Source organism: Equus caballus, chromosome 16 (assembly GCF_041296265.1).
Source record: "Equus caballus isolate H_3958 breed thoroughbred chromosome 16, TB-T2T, whole genome shotgun sequence".
Taxonomy (NCBI): Eukaryota; Metazoa; Chordata; class Mammalia; order Perissodactyla; family Equidae; genus Equus; species Equus caballus.
In genome coordinates this window covers 50320144-50336690 of record NC_091699.1, presented here as the reverse complement: position 1 = coordinate 50336690, position 16547 = coordinate 50320144, and the positions used below count along the sequence as shown (strand labels likewise).

The following is a 16547-nucleotide window of genomic DNA, read 5'->3' as shown; positions in this document are numbered from 1 at the left end:
GTAATTCATAACATCAACAGATTAAGAAAGAAAACTAAAAGCTCCTCTCTCAACACAATCAAAAAAGGCTCTGGAAAAAAGACTCTCAGCAAAGTAGGATGGGAACATCCTTTATCCAACAAAGAGTATCTACCAAAAAACCCTACCACAAACATCATTCTCTTAAGATAGGGTAGAAATGAGAATGTCCGCCATTGCCATTTCTAACCAATATTGTGCAATGAGCCAAGAAGAAAAACTAAGAGCATAAGGATTTTAAAGAAAAGAAAAATAACACTACCATCATTTGCAGGAAACATAACTATATAGAGAGAAAGTCAAATAAACTATTAGAATTAGTAAATGAGTTTAGCAAGGTTGTTGAACTCCAGGTAACTTTTTAAAACTCAATTGTATTTCCACATACTAGCGAAAACAATTGAAAAATATAATTGTTTTTAAGATCACTTACAAGTGTATTTTTAAAAATACCGAGGAATAATTTTAATGAAACATATCCATGACCACTACATGGAAAACAAACCAAGAAAACTGGGAAAAATTAAAGACTTAAATAAACAGCAGCATTGTATCACGATCATGTACTATGTACTAGAAGACTCAATATTTTAAAGATGTCAATTATCCCCAAAATGATCTACAGAGTGAATGTTTCCAAGCAAATCCCAGTAGGTTTTTCTAATTCAACTGAAAAGCCGATCCTAAATTTTACATGAAAATGCAAAGAGCTGAGAACAGCCAAGACAATCTTAGAGAACAAACATAGAGGAACTACTGGATATCAAAATTCACTACTCGGGGCCAGCCCAGTGATGTTCGTGCACTCTGCTTTGGCAGCCCAGGGTTTGCAGGTTCGGATCCCAGGCATAGACCTAGCACTGCTCACCAAGCCGCGCTGTGGGGGCATCCCACATAAAGTGGAGGAAGATTGGCACAGATGTTAGTTCAGGACCAATTTTGCTCATCCAAAAAAAGGGGGGAAAATATATAAATAAATAGTATAACCAAATCATTAAAACAAAAAACTTGCTACTAGGTTAAACCATATGAAATTGCCAAAAACAGATGACCTACAAATATGGCAATTTCATATGTTTCAACCTAATATATATAAGTACAATAATGAAGACATTGTGGTACTGGCATGGCCACCAAGAAAGAGGCTAACACAAGAGACCAGTTTCAAAAAAAGAATCACTACAATATGGACACAATTTATGACAAATATGACACTGCAGAGCAGTAGGGAAAGAACTATCTTTCTTCTTCTTTTTTTTGTCCCCAAATCCCCCAAGTACATAGTTGTATATTTTAGTTGTGGGTCCTTCTAGTTGTGGTATGTGGGACGCTGCCTCAATGCGGCCTAATGAGCAGTGCCATGTCCACGCCCAGGATCCGAACTGACGAAACCCTAGGCGGCCAAAGCAGAGTGCGTGAACCTAACCACTCAGCCACAGGGCTGGCCCCCAAGAACTATCTTTTCAATAAATGGTGCTGGTCAACTAAATATTCAATTATAGAGGAAAACGTATCTGAGTTTCACCTCACACTAAACACAAAAATCAATTCCAGGTGGATGGAAGGCCTAAATGTGAAAGATAAAACAATAATAAAGCTTCTAGAATATGAAAAATATCTTCATTATCATGGGGTAAACAAAGATCTCTTAAACAGGTCACATGGATCACTAACCATAAAGGGCTAAAATGATCAACTGGACTACATTAAAGGTAAGAATTTGTGTCCATCCAAATATACCACTAAAAGAGTAAAAGACAAACCACAGGGTTGAAGAAGATACCTGCAATATATAAAACCAAAGAACTCACATATGGGATATACAAAAAATTCCTACAAATAAAAAACAAAACAGCCACCTCTCATAAGAGACTATCCAAATAGCCAATAAACATATGAAAAAGTGTTTACTTTTACTAATCATCAGGGAAAGGTAATTTAACACTACTTTGAGATCCAATAAATACCTGCCAGAATTGCTAAAATGAAAAAGAAAATAACAGATGAGCAGTCATTTTAGACAGCAGTGTGTCATTATTTATAAGGTAGAATTTGCACATATCCTTAGACCTAGGCTTTCCATTTCTAGATATATATCTTAGATAAACTCTTGCATCCATGTACAAGAATGTCAGAGCAGCATTATTCATAAGAACAAGAATTTGGAAACAACTCAAATGCATATCACCAGAAAATAGGTTAAATTTTATATCACTATAATGAAATCAATACAGCATTGAAAATGAGTTAACTACAGATAAACACATGTTAAAGTTTCTATTAATTCAAGATAGTGATACTCTCTATGAGGAATAAAGAATTTCAATAGGGAAGGGATAAACAAGGGGCTTAGGAAAGTCCAATTTTGTAAGCTGGGTATTAGACTTGCGGATATTTATCTTTTCATTCTTTAAATTTTGCATATATATTTTACGTACAAAAAGGTACATACAACATATCACAGCAAAAGGAAGGTGGGGGAATGGGGAGACGGGGTGGGAGGGAGAAAAGAAACAAACAAAAAGAAAATCCTCCAAGCAATACCAACTAAGTTATGAGAAACAGATTGGCTTTTGATTTCTAAAAGCAACACTGCATGCTAGAAAGCAATGGAGTGATGCCTTTACAACTGAGAGAAACTATTTTGAACCTAGAGTTTTATATCCAACCCATCTATCAAGTGAGGACCAAAGTGGTAAATTCTAACAAACAATAAATCCAAAAAGTTTATTTTCCAGACACCATTTCTAAAAATGAACTTTCAGCACAGACTCCAGGAAAATGACAAAGGAACATGGTATCCGAGGAAAGCCACAGTATCCAAGTAATAGTAAGAGAAATTTCTACAAGAGAAATGAAAAGAAATCCCCCCAGTGATGATAAAGATCTAGAAACAACTCTGTCCAAAATTAACCTTTCAACAAACAGTATAATTTTAAAAAGCTGAATGACCTTAGACACGTGGTGCAGACAGCATATATTTTTCTGCCAACAAGAAAACAAAAAAAGACGAAAGGGAGGGAGAGTCTACTGGAGGGGTTACTACACAAGAAAGTTTTGATTCAGGGGCCAGCCTGGTGGCACAGCCGTTAAGTGCACATGTTCCACTTTGGCGGCCCAGGGTTCGCCAGTTTGGATCCTGGGTGCAGACATGGCACTGCGTGGCAAGCCATGCTGTGGTAGGCGTCCCACATATAAAAGGAGAGGAAGATGGGCACAGATGTGAGCTCAGGGTCAGTTTTCCTCAGCAAAAAGAGAAGGATTGGCAGCAGATGTTAGCTCAGGGCTAATCTTCCTCGAAAAAAAAAGAAAGTTTTGATTCAAATACAATACAAACTGAACTATGGCATTAACTATGGCATTATTTTGAGCTAATTATATATTTTAAGAAAAGAATGCATTTAATACTTAGGCTTAGAACATTCTCATCCAATTTACTAACATAGGATGGAACCATGAGAAGTATGTGTTGTACTTAGGTACAAAAGGGTATATATAACTTATTACAGAAAGAAAAAAAAAAAAAGGAAGAAGGGGAAGGAAGGGAGGGCATGGGGATAACTCCAAAACGGCAGCTGAAATCAACTGAAAGGCTTTTGCTGACTCTTCAAGCTTAATCTTAGGTGGGCAGAAGGCAAAGAGAACTCTGCCTCCTTGCTGGAATGTGCTTCCCTACTGGTCTGCAAGTCTGCATGAGCTGACCTTTAAGAGACAGTATAAGGTTTGTCTGTTCTCCCTTCTGCCAGTGGGCTGACAGACTGAACATGGGTGGACAATGACTTGGTGGCTCTGATGTTGGCTATATTCAATATTCTACTGTATTTCTTGTACAAGCACTGGGAGATTTTTTTCCATAGATGCATTTTTAATCCTTCAAAAATAAGCAAGACATAATGAAATAAAGGAGAAGTTTGAACCACAAATGAAATTACAAATAAAAATAACAAGATATAACCATTCTGCAGGGGAAAAAATTCTCCTAATATAGCAAGCACCAAAGAACTTACAAAATAATATTACAAAGACTTCCAAACTAAATTTCTTCCAAAAAATTTGAAAGTAAATTCTGAGTAATCAAAGGTACAAAAAGTGACATGCAACAGGGAAGATTTTGGTGTTGACCATAGAATCAAAGAATGTACAAACTGAATGGAAGCGTGGCTGAGACATATGCAATACTGTTCCTTCTTCCTGCATATCAGAAAGACACTTCCTACCTCTCTTGCAGCTACAAATTGAGACCATATGACTGGTTCTAGTCAATGGAATGCAAGCTGAAGTAATATATTTCACCAGAAAACATTTTATGGGATCCTCCTTGCTGGTGCTCTTTGCTGTCAAACAATGAATACAAAGGATGCAGTGGAAGCCTTCAAGACACCAGGGGGGAAGGAGCTGGAATTCTTCAGTCATCACATGAAGGCCATAGGCCAAACACCCAGACTATGGTGTGGGCAAGAAATAAACATTTATTGTACTAAGCGATTGAAATGCTAGATATGTTAAAGCAGACAGCATTAATTACCCAACTAATACAGGGATTTCACATAGCTAACATCCTCATTTTATAAAGAAAGAAACTGACAAACAAAGAGACTGTCTAAAAATTATACTAGTTGGTAGAAGAACCAGGTCTCCTGACTTTCTCTTCAGGGACTTCTACCCAGTAAAAGATTTCCATGATAAATTTAGAATTAAAATTACAATCTCAACATTTGTTACAAGACCTCAACGAGGCAGCCAGATATTTTCTCATATAAACACAATGGACCTTAAATTTCTACAAAAATGCTCATGAAAACCTCTGAAGCATCTATCCCAATACTGTGACTGATACTGGCTCTCACATTCTGACTTGTATCAGTAAAATATGGCTGAAATTGTTAAAAACTTTGCATACCACAATAGACTAATAAATTACATAAAATTTCATAATTTGTTACTCTATTATCCTCCTTTTTTCTAAGAAGTATTTTAAAAGTATTATATTACCTAAGTATATCATGTGAAAATGGTATTTGTGATCATTTCTATGAAGCGTATCACGGACATTAGGCTCATGATCAAATACATGGTTTCTGATTATGCCTTTATTTTTACAGGAAAAGAAATAAAACCCAAGCTTTTAACAACAGTTCAAGTCAGATTTAAAATAATTCATCATTGGCAGATCCTCTGGCCTCTCTTTATCTCTGCCATAAACTGGATATGAAATCTTGGGCAAGTCACCTCACTTTATTTATAAAAAGAAGAGTTTTCCACAAAGTCCTTTTTAAGCCTACCATTTTAACTATGATTTGCCTCTGCTCAGGTCAACAAAATGTACTGACCATTATTAGGTGGAAAATATAAAATTGCTGATATTTTATCATTTTTGACCTATAAAGACTGCATTTTTGTATGGCTTGATCTAAAACTGAGTGCCACCCACTGTATTCAAAAAGTACTAACATTTTTTTAGAAGAAAAACTAGAATGCTGATTTAGGGGTTCCTGAACTCTTGTGAGTAGAACTAAAGAGCTAAGTCTATACATCTGAAGAGAAAAATCTTTTACACATTCTCTTCTTCTGAGAACTTAGAGCTATGTGTTATTTACAAAGAAACTAGACAATTTCAGTTAATTAATATATTGGATCAGAACTGGTGACTATTTGGCCAAACATTTTGGCCAAAATTGCTGCAGTTACTGTGTATTATTCCATCATCTATTATTCTATCAGTTTAGACTTCTACTTAATTAAAGATTTAGGATTAAGTTTGCCTTGTCAGGCTCACAGAGGGTTAAGTTACTTGTAAAAAGCCTTTTCCATGAAAGACTACATCACAAATGCTCACATTACATCCCAATCAAATACAAAGGTTTCTCTTTGTTAATCCATACAAAACAGGAATTTAGACCGGCCCTCAGGATGGAGGTATGTTTCTTACCAAAGCATTTTATATCAAGATACTTTATTTGAAAAACAGCACCAAGAACCAAATCAACATATTTTTACAAAAATGCTACAGCTGATCTAAGTATGGCAAATGAATATCATTAACTTGTCTTCCTAGAATATATAAAAAATTTATTTCCCTTGTCTTTAACATTTCTCTACAAGAATCTTAATCTTCCTACAAAACCACTTTCTTGATAAAAACCAGTCTAAAGTCAAATGAGGAGGTAAGAGTCTTCTTATCTCTGTGGACTAAATTCCAAACGTAGTTTTTCAGATTTTAGTTTTGCCGTTGGAATAATTAGTATAAGTCATCCTGCAATCTTATGCAGCTGATTTTAAGCAATGAACACCAAATATATCATTACTCCCACACACAACTGCCACCGACTGATTAGCTTAAACTAAAAAAAATTAAAGTCAAACTATAAAAATAATGTTCTCCATAACTAAGAAAACATTATCCATTGTCAGCTTTACTGTTTCTACCCATCATGCATACCTCCAAAAAACCTCACCTAGCAATACACCTATCATTACAGCTTTGATCACATTAAAATCAATTGACCATTTACTTGAAGAAACAAAAATATAAAAATGCATCACCAATTAATAAGCGCACATCTACCAGATACTTACTGAAGGCAGCAAGTATGCCAAGAGTTCAGGAAAGCAGGCACAAATCCTTTGTAGCCTACAAGAAGGGATATTTGGAAAAAACATAACGGTCTCCTCCACTACTAAAGAACTTAGATTGTTAAAATTTTCTGATGTCCTCGAGTCATAAATGGTCACTGTTTCACAGCTCAAGATAAATACACTGTAAAAATATAAAATAGTAAATAGTAAGGGGGAACCGTAAATTATCCAGTTTACTCTCATATTTTACAACTAAGTCAAGTGAGATCCAAAGAGGTTTCCCCTTGCCCAAAGGCATGCAGCTAATTAGTGGCAAAGCTACAATCAGAACCAAGGTCTTCCAACTCCCAACCAGCCCAAAGTTCCCTCCCCAGGGTGAGTACTGCTGAACATACAAGAGAAGCGCTAGTTCAGAGGTCATAAAGCGGCGATCTTAGGTCAAACAGGGCCCTTGGTGTAGTGGCCTGTTTGGACAGAGTGTTTTGGAAAAATTATGCCAATATCTCAAAAATTAGGAATGCTTGCATGAAAATACAGATTTACAGCTTCTTTCAAAAAATAAGACGATGAAATAACTAGCATGCTTTCCCACGCAGCAATAATATACTAAAGCTGAGAAGTAACTGCCTTCTGTAGACACCCACTCAGACAGCGTATGCAGCATAATCTTATTACAAACCAGCTTTTTCATTCACTTGAACTGCCAGGATGCCGTAGGAGTTTAAGAGCCTTCTGCACTAGAGCTATTTAAATCATCAACTCTAAACAATTCCTAATGGTAGTAGAATTTTGGCTGTGTTTTAGTGGCTGGGTTTAACTAAATCACAAAGTCACTAGACAGGAAAGGCAGGAGAGAAAAAGAAAAAAAAAAAATAGTATGAAACCAGTGGTAATTCCTTTAGAGCATAATCAGAACTTGACTCATGCACTCAAAAGGTCTTACTTCCGTAGGAAGCAATAACTGCTAAGTCCTCTTTCAAGAGTTTTAGTTAATAACAGGAAAAGCTCCATCCTTAAACCTCCACTTTAAGGAACGAGTAAGAACACATACTCATATTTCCTAAGGTAGTAATCTCAGTGGTTTAAAATTCTATATACTATTGCTACAGATCACAAGCGTAATGACATTTTTACATGATATTTTAAGATTTAGTACTATGCTACAACAAAAGGAGGTAGAAAGAAGAGAGACAAGAATGGGGGAAAGAAGTCTACATTAGGAACATGCCTAAACTTTTTCCCTTAAATATGGCACTTCCATTTCTTTCAAACATAGATAAAGTTTAACTAAAATCTTTAGGGGACAGTCCAGTAAGCAATGAGCACCTCTAGCATTCAGGTCTTGGTTTCTAATACTATTCTCTGATAAAAGAACCAGGACTCCTTGGAGAAATGACCAATTCTAGGACTGGGGACGAAAATATACAAGTGGAGCCTGGAGCATCTTGTAATGTCAGAAAGTTAGGAAATGCTTAAAAAATAATAAATTAATTAATAGAGGTATGTCAAAGGAACAAAGGAGTCAACTAAAAGAGCTTCCAATGACCAAAGCTGGAATAACTTGAGCAAGAAAATATAGTAGTATTGGATTGTAACCGAAAATGTAAAATATTCATGAATCCATACTGATATAAATAAAGGATTGAATAAACAAATTAGTGAGAGGGGCTGGCTGAGTGGCATAATGGTTAAGTTCACCTGCTCCCGTTTGGCAGCCTGGGGTCACAGGTTCAAATTCCAGGCGTGGACCTATACACCACTCATCAAGCCATGCTGTGGCAGGCATCCCACATACAAAATAGAGGACTGGCATAGATGTTAGCTCAGGGTCAATCTTCCTCACCAAAAAAAACAGAAAGAAGGAAAGGCCTAAAACTAGCTTTCAACCTTAAGTGTGTCCTGAGCCCCTTTATCAATCTTATCTCTTTCTACACGTGTCCAGCCACAGTGCAAGGAACTGTGCCAAGTACCTTTCACCTTCTTCTACATATCAGTAGTATTCTATCACACAGAAAACCCACACTCCTGCCCCTGAACATAACCACAAAGTGTGGCTTATTGTGTGGTCAGCCTACCCAGCACGGTTTTGTTTCAACAAATACTTCAGAGACTGCAAACTACTTAGGAAGGAATGATCTCATCCCACCAACCCAACAGCCAATTTTATCAAAAAGCTTTTTGTTACAAGCTGTGATAACCCAGGAAACCAGATCTATTTTTACTGTTCAGGCAAGAAAAAGGAAGAAAGAAGAAAACATAGGGGGGAAAACTCAGATATTTACCATTTTAAAAAATGACTTATTCTACTGAATTTTCCCCTTTCTTTGATGTCTGGCTACAAGTGAACAAAAAGAAAGATTTCCAGAATTTTTTAACGCCAAGAAAAAAATGATTTATTGTGACAACTAAAAATCAAACTTCATATTCTAGTCCAAATATTGAATCTACCTTGGGTCTGATTTGTATCAAAAATAAGAATTCTTCTCCAAAATCACCTCAACATTTATTAAGTGCTCATATTCCAGATACTAGTTTAATCACTTTAGATATATTAATTCAATTAATATACTGAACACTTCTAGTGTGCAGGTTTATTATTTCTTGCATTTAAAATGAGGACACCAAGGCACGCACTTAGAGGTTAAATAACTTGCCTGAGGGTACTCAGCTAGTAAAGTGGTAGAACCCAACTCTTAATTACTACCCAAAACTGCCACTCACAGCAGTTTTTATAGCAAGCTCTAGGCAGAGCTAAAAAAATCATTAAATACACTGAAAAGTCAGAGGCAATATAAACATTCTCTCCCACCACCTCTACATGCAACTCCCTACCCCAACTCCCAGCTCCTGAAACAGATAAAGACATCTCCAACACGGAGAGACAGAGGGTAACAGGAATGGGAAAATGAGCAGGCGAGTATACAGGCAAATATAAGGACTTCTCTTGTTCTATGACATCAGATGTGCCAGATGGAAATGGTTAGCATAAAAAAATATGCAGGGGAAAGGGGGTGCTTAGAAAAGCAAAATTTCCCAAGAGTCTGGGGAGCATAAGCAATCCAGTCATCTAAAAAGTGTTCTCTTCTGGGGGAAAGATGCACTTTTTAAATACCTTACAATATACCCGTCTTTTTGTCCCCTCGGCAACTGTGTGGAAGCATGAACAAGACACTCTGTCTGACTCTCCTAGAGCTTAGATGAAACAGCCCCAAACTATATTCCTTTGTTCTAAATCCATGCTTATCCAGCATCCTCCTCATTTAGAATAAGCCAAGATGGGGGTAAGAAGAGGGGCAGGAAAGCAAGAAGGAAAAGTGACACTAACCACTGAAAGTTAGTTTCATCTGAAAAGTCAGTATCCTAAGTCAAAAATTGTAACCTAGATCCTGGAGGCTGGTAACCAGTTAGCGTCCCTCACCAAGACCACCTGACTCCTAAATGTAATCTCTTTGAATGTCTGGTAAAAAAATAAAACTGCCATGCATTTGCATTCATCACCTATTAACCTTACTCCCCTATTTTTTTAATTCTTAAAAAAAGTTGTTATTCATCATTTACTACACATCTAGGTACTCAAAGCACATGGATGTACCTTCTCTTTGCTTGGCTCCAAGCAGGCATACTGTCATGTATGGAGCTATGGCCAAATGCTTTGACAAAGGGTGTGCACATCCAGACCCTTGCCCAGGCAGTTCCTTCTGCTTAGGTGGTCAGTAATTATCTCTGCTCTAAAACACTTAGGAAACACAAAATAGATCAGGAGAACTACTTAGAGTGAGTCTTCCTAATTTGTGTGTATCAGTATGCATGTGAGAATCAAATGACTGAAGGTGGCTGATGCAACAAAGGAATCTACTGCAGACAGCATAAGGAACAAAAGCTAACATAATCTCTTCTAGTTTGTGGAGCAGCTGTCTGAGATTCTAAAGGTGAATGTTGTCCCCCAGTAAGATAAAACAAAAAGATGGTTATAAGGCCTACTGAGAGATAAAGACTAAACTTAGATTACCAGCCTAGGGCCTGAAAATATTCAGTGAGGACAGTAATACAAGCATCAACATGAAATAAAATCTGAAAAGGAAACAAGCAAACTCCAGCAAACAAAGTTCTGAGGAAAGGAAAGAAAGAGTGCCTCCAGAAAGAGGAAAAGCTGTTATAAGAGCTATAGAACCTCCCTTCATCTCCTGGTGCTCTGAAGTGATCCCCATGCACTCAGGAGCTACATGAGAATGAGTGTAGGTAACATGAGTGAGAGTGGCTAAGTACATTAGTACACTGAATCAGAAATAATGATATCAATTCTTCCTCTTCAATCCTAAAATAATTCTCTCTTGCTTAGTAACCAAAATGCCATTCTTCTTTCCCATCTTTTCAAAACCTACCTCAACTATCTCCATCTCAATGAAAGCCTCCATGACTTCCAGAACACTCTATACGGTATGTGCTTCTAGTACAGCGCTGACAAACTTTATTATTTATGTGCCTATTACCCCTTATAAACTGTGAGCTCAAGAGCAAGGATTTTCAGTGATCTTTGAATGTTCCTATCCCAGTTCCAGGAACATGCCAGACACAAAACAATGTAAAGTGAAATGTTTCATATTTTTCTAATTCTGAACTTTTAATTTTTCTCTTTTGATCACAACCCATGGGGAAAAAACTCATTTTATATAATGACCCATATTCACACACATACACTTACATACATCCACACACATATAAATGAAACAAAGTTTCATAAATCAATACTAATCTTCACTATGTAAAATGTATTGATATCTTCTGTTCCTTTTTTTTAAGGGCTGCCTGTGATCCACAATTTGATTCTGGTAAAATCAATCACTTAAGAGAAGGCCATACACAATTAAAAACAGTTTTCAAAGTTTAATGTGGACATCCCCTGGGAAGATGATTTAATATAGATTTAATATAGATAGTCCTATGCTGGGAATCTGATTTGGTAAGTCTGAGTAGAGGTCCAGGAGTCTGCATTTCAAACTATGCTAAATGATTCTGATGTGGACGACAAAACTACACTTATCAGAAACATGCCTACATAATTTAAGATTTAATCTCAAAAGTCATAGCTTCAACTCATCTTACACTAAGTTACAGGTTAACCAAAGCATCTGCAAGAGGTTCCTGTCTTGCTAATAGATTGGTTTTTAAATCTGAAAGCTGTTTGGCTCAACAATCCTTTTATACACTTCCTCTAATGCAACTTGGTAAACCACTAAGATCTAACTGTTCCTCTTAACTACAGCTCTTCGCACCAAGAAAACAAAAGAATGATATGAATGAAAGGCATTTTTGTTGCCAAGTCATTTGCTTTATAACTGAAAGGGCTTTTGAAAACTAGTCACATTGACCATACAAGTGGCATATGTAGTCATCAGTTTGGAACTCCTAAGTACAAGTGGCCTATAGATCTAAGGCGATCACTAATAGCTCAAAAGTCTGACCACAAACTGCTTGAGAGCCAACACTGAAATAAAGCTTGCGTAAGAAGACCCTACAATGCAAGCCTCTACTTTTTGTAATTACAAGCCAGTAAGACAACCCTGATTACTGAGAGTTTTAAATTCAACAATCAACATTAAAAGAGTACCAAACACTTGCAGTGAACAATCCAAAAGTTAAATTAAGAAAACAATTCCACTTACAACAGCATCAAAAAGAATACTTAGAAATAAGTTTGGAATCACTCTGTTGATAAGAGATGAGGTCAGCTGAACTGGTCCTGGAGGGCCCAGGATTACATAGTTAGTCTGAACATTTATGTGACTGAGTCTAAACACTGTTTTTCACAGCGCCTTCTTCTGTTTATACTTAGTCAGTTTTTAAAACTTTTTAAATACCTTACAATATACCTGTCTTTTTGTCCCCTCAGCAATCATGTGGAAGCATGGACCAGAGATGTTGCCTTCTTACTCAGACGAGAAGGCAGGCCTATGGTTAATCTTTACCCTAAAAAGATGAAAGTAACAGTTATGGAAAGGGACTGAAGGAATACAAACAGAGCAGAAAATTGGTTAAGAAAAGAAGCAATTAATTATACTCAACCATTTGTTCTGTACTAGATTAAATTTACCACACTCTTATCCTTCACCATCTTCAGGAGAAAATTTGGAGCGTCAACATTTCTCACATCTCTTTATTGGTTTAAAAAAGTGTCTCATTGGGACCAGCCCAATGGCTGAGCGGTTAAGTTCACACACTCTGCTTCAGCCACCCGGGATTCACCGGTTCAGATCCTGGGCACAGACCTACATACCGCCCATCAAATCATGCTGTGATGGCATCCCATATAGAAGAACTGGAATGACTTGCAACTACAAGATACAACTATGTACTGGGGCTTTAGGTAGGGAAAAAAGGGGCTTATGATGCCATCAAAATCTCAAAGTGGTTGCCTCTGTCAGAAATGCACCCTATAGATTATGACTCTTCTTACACAAAAAACTGCAATGGGAAGTTTACAGAAAAAGAAATTAAAAATATTAGAGCATTTTATTATGCTATATGTGCTGAGACAGATGCCATACTTGGTGAAATTATTTTGGCTCTTCACCAGTTAGATCTTCTTCAGAAAACTAATGTCATATACACTCAGACCACAAAGAGCTAGCCACGGAACACTGTCAGTTTTATAAAATGAGTAAGTGTGAAGCTAGTGCCCATGTTCCACTCTTGATAATGGGACCAGGAATTAAGGCCGACCTATAAATATCAAACACGGTTTTTCTTGTGGATATTTATGCTTGATATTGCTGGAATTCCTCTGCCTCAGAACCTGAGTGGATACTCTTTACTGCCATTATCATCAGAAATACTTAAGAATGAACATAAATGCAAAAACCTAACACATATCCTAGATTCTGAGCGAATTCCCTGGATGCAATGTGAATGCTTCCCCTACATGCTTTGAACTAACCAGTGGAAGCACAGCCTACTCTGAGGGTGCTTCAGTATTGCCTCAACTCTCATCTTTCCTCAGATCCAGATGAACTAACAAACACTGCTATAAAATTTCCAGAAATTACTTACTCTTCGGATCAAAAGCTTCCTTCCATTATAAATTACCCTAAAGTTTCTGCTTCTCTCCACCAATACAATAAAGGGCAGTTTCTCAAGTGGAAACAAACTGTAGGGCACGTCTATTCAAATATGTTAGCAATCTTTAGGTGCCATCAGGACTGGCAGAAAGAACCAAGGAAGTATGAAAGCACAATCGATTAGTGGCTTAAAACCCACGTTAATCCAAAAAAAATTGAAAAATAAGAAAATAATGTTCTAGAGCTATGCAGAAATATATTAAAAGATCATGATTAGCTGTATATTTTAAATGTTAATTTGAGTAATTACTGATTTTAGTTACTTTTAAAGAATGCACTATATTTTAAAATAAAATACACTATAAAATTATATATTCAAAAACGATTACTATTAAGACCTCATTCTTACCAACTTCTAACAACTTAAAGAAGTATTAAAAGGATAGAAGAAGCAAATGGTATAATACTATGTTCCTTTGAATAATATGGAATACAGAATATTTTAACAATTATTGATTACTTATGAATTATAAAATAGCTTTTGTGAGTAAAAAGAAAAAAAATTTAATAAAAGTATAAAACATACTCTGAAAAATACAAAACATTGGTGAAAAAATTAAAGGTCTAAACAAATAGAAAGACACCCCAAGTTCTTAGATGGGAAGACTTAACATTGTTAAGACGGCAATACTCCCCAAACTCATCTGCAGACTCAAGGCAATCTCTATCAAAATCCCAGATGGCCTCTTTCAGGAAATTGACAAGCTAATTCTAAAATTCATACAGAAATTCAAAGGACCCAGAATAGACAAAACAATCTTAAAATAAGAACACAGTCAGAGGACTCACACTTCCTCATTTCAAAACACACCACAAAAAGCCACAGTAACTAAGACAATCTTGTACTATACCAAGCATAGACATAAAGATCAATAGAACAGAATAGAAAGTTCAAAAATAAATCTTCACATTTACAGTCAATTAATTATCAACAAAGGTGCTAAAGCTCCCCAAAAGAGAAAGAATGGTCTTTTTGACAAATGGTACTGGGACAACTGGATATGTACACACAAAATAGTGAAGTTGAACCCCCCACTCACACCATATACAAAAATTAACTCAAAATGGAACAAAGACGGAAACGTAACTGCTAAAATCATAAAACTCTTAGAGGAAAATACAGGGATAAATTTCATGACCTTGGATTTAGCAATGGTTTTTTTAAATATGGCACCAAAAGTGCAAGTAACAAAAGAAAAATAGATACACTGGACTTCATCGAAATTGAAAACTTTTCTGCTTTAAGAGGCACCATCAAAAAAGCGAAAAGGCAATACACAGAATGGGAGAAAATACTTACAAATCACACATCTGATAAGAGACTTGTATCTAAAATATACCAAAACTCTTACCACTCAGTAATAAAAAGACAAAATAACCTAATTTTAAAATGTGCAAATGATCTGAACAGACATTTTTCCAAAGATGCTATACAAATAGCCAATAAGCAGATTAGTCATCAGGAAAATGAAAGTCAAAACCTCAATGAGATACCACTTCATACCTACCAGAATGACTATAATCAAAATGACAGATAATAACTAGTGTTTGCAAGGATGTGGAGAAACTGGAAGCCTCATATACTGCTAATGGGAATATAAAATGATGTGGCCACTTTGGAAAACAGTCTGGCAATTCCTCAATAGGTTAAACATAGAGTTACCATATGACCCAGTAATTTCACTAGGTATAAACCCAAGAGAAATGAGAACATATGGCTGTACAAAAACTTGAACACAAGAGTTTGTAGCATCATCATTCATAATAGCTAAAAAGTGGAAACAACTCAAATGTCCATCAACAGATGAATGAATAAACAAAATGTGGTATATCCATACAATAGATTATGTGTCCATGAAAAGGAATGAAGTACTAATGCAAGCTACAAGATGGATGAACCTTGAAAACATTATGCTAAGTGAAATAAGCCAGTAATGAAAGACCACATCCATTATCATACCATTTATATGAAATGTCCAGAACAGGCAAACCTTAAGAGATAGAAAGATTAGTGGTTGCCTAGGGCTGGGGGTTTGGGCGGGGGGAGTGAAAGGCTTAGGGGGTGATAGCTAAAGAGTATGGAGTTTCTTTTGGGAGCGAAGAAAATGTTATAAAATTGACTGTGGTAATGGTTACACATATCTGTGAACATACTAAAAGCCACTGAATTCTACACTTTAAATGATTGAACTGTATGGTATGCAAATAATATCTCAACAAAACTGTTACCAAAAAAAGAGAAAGAGACAGAGAGACAGGGCACCATATACATGAAACTAACATCTTCCTTCCTGAGATTACCCATAACACCAACTTCAAGGATATTTCTTTTCCTGTTATTATCAGCAGATATTTTATTTCTTTTTCAGTAATTATGATTTTTTTTCAAAAAGCAAAGCTTGCTGAAAGAAACATGCTTTGTTGTCAGATGCATATACAAACTTCTGTAAGAAAATGCCAGAGGGTGCCACTAGAAGCTGAAGAGAAAAATTAAACTTTCAACAATGAAGTATAGACATCTTTGTTTTGCTCAGTAGTGCAAGACCAGAAAAATAACAATGCAGGCTGAAACCATGCAAAATGATCATAATAATCAATGGGAAAAATTACAATTGGTCTGTGATCTTTAAAAATTTTTTGTCACAGCATTAAAAATTCTGTTAGTTATAACTGTATAAGAAAATGAAAAAGTGGGAAAATCTTTATTTAGCAAACTGGAAAATATTAGAAACACTGAAAACTATAGCATATAATTTCTTTGAAAAAACTCATCAAGAGCAGTCTGAACAGTGCCAGCCTTCTTCTCATCATTTAACTTATGATATGGAATGGGCATCT

General features: G+C 36.1%; 1 protein-coding gene and 1 pseudogene across 44 annotated transcripts in view; one reads left to right on the top strand and one right to left on the bottom strand.

Annotated features, from left to right (window-relative positions):
* The window catches only part of MAP4 (microtubule associated protein 4), a 186869-nt gene that overhangs the window by 133832 nt on the left and 36490 nt on the right, over positions 1–16547 (bottom strand). Inside the window, exon 2 of one of the 44 annotated variants that reach the window (XM_005600711.4) lies at positions 12465–12561. The exons of 42 other annotated variants lie outside the window; for them this stretch is intronic. The gene's annotated coding sequence lies outside the window, so the exon portion shown is untranslated. Of the gene's footprint in view, positions 1–12452; positions 12562–16547 lie in introns of all 44 variants that reach the window. One more of the 44 variants, XM_070237736.1, reaches the window with a different exon arrangement.
* LOC100064313 (arylsulfatase K pseudogene) lies at positions 11008–13875 on the top strand (annotated as a pseudogene).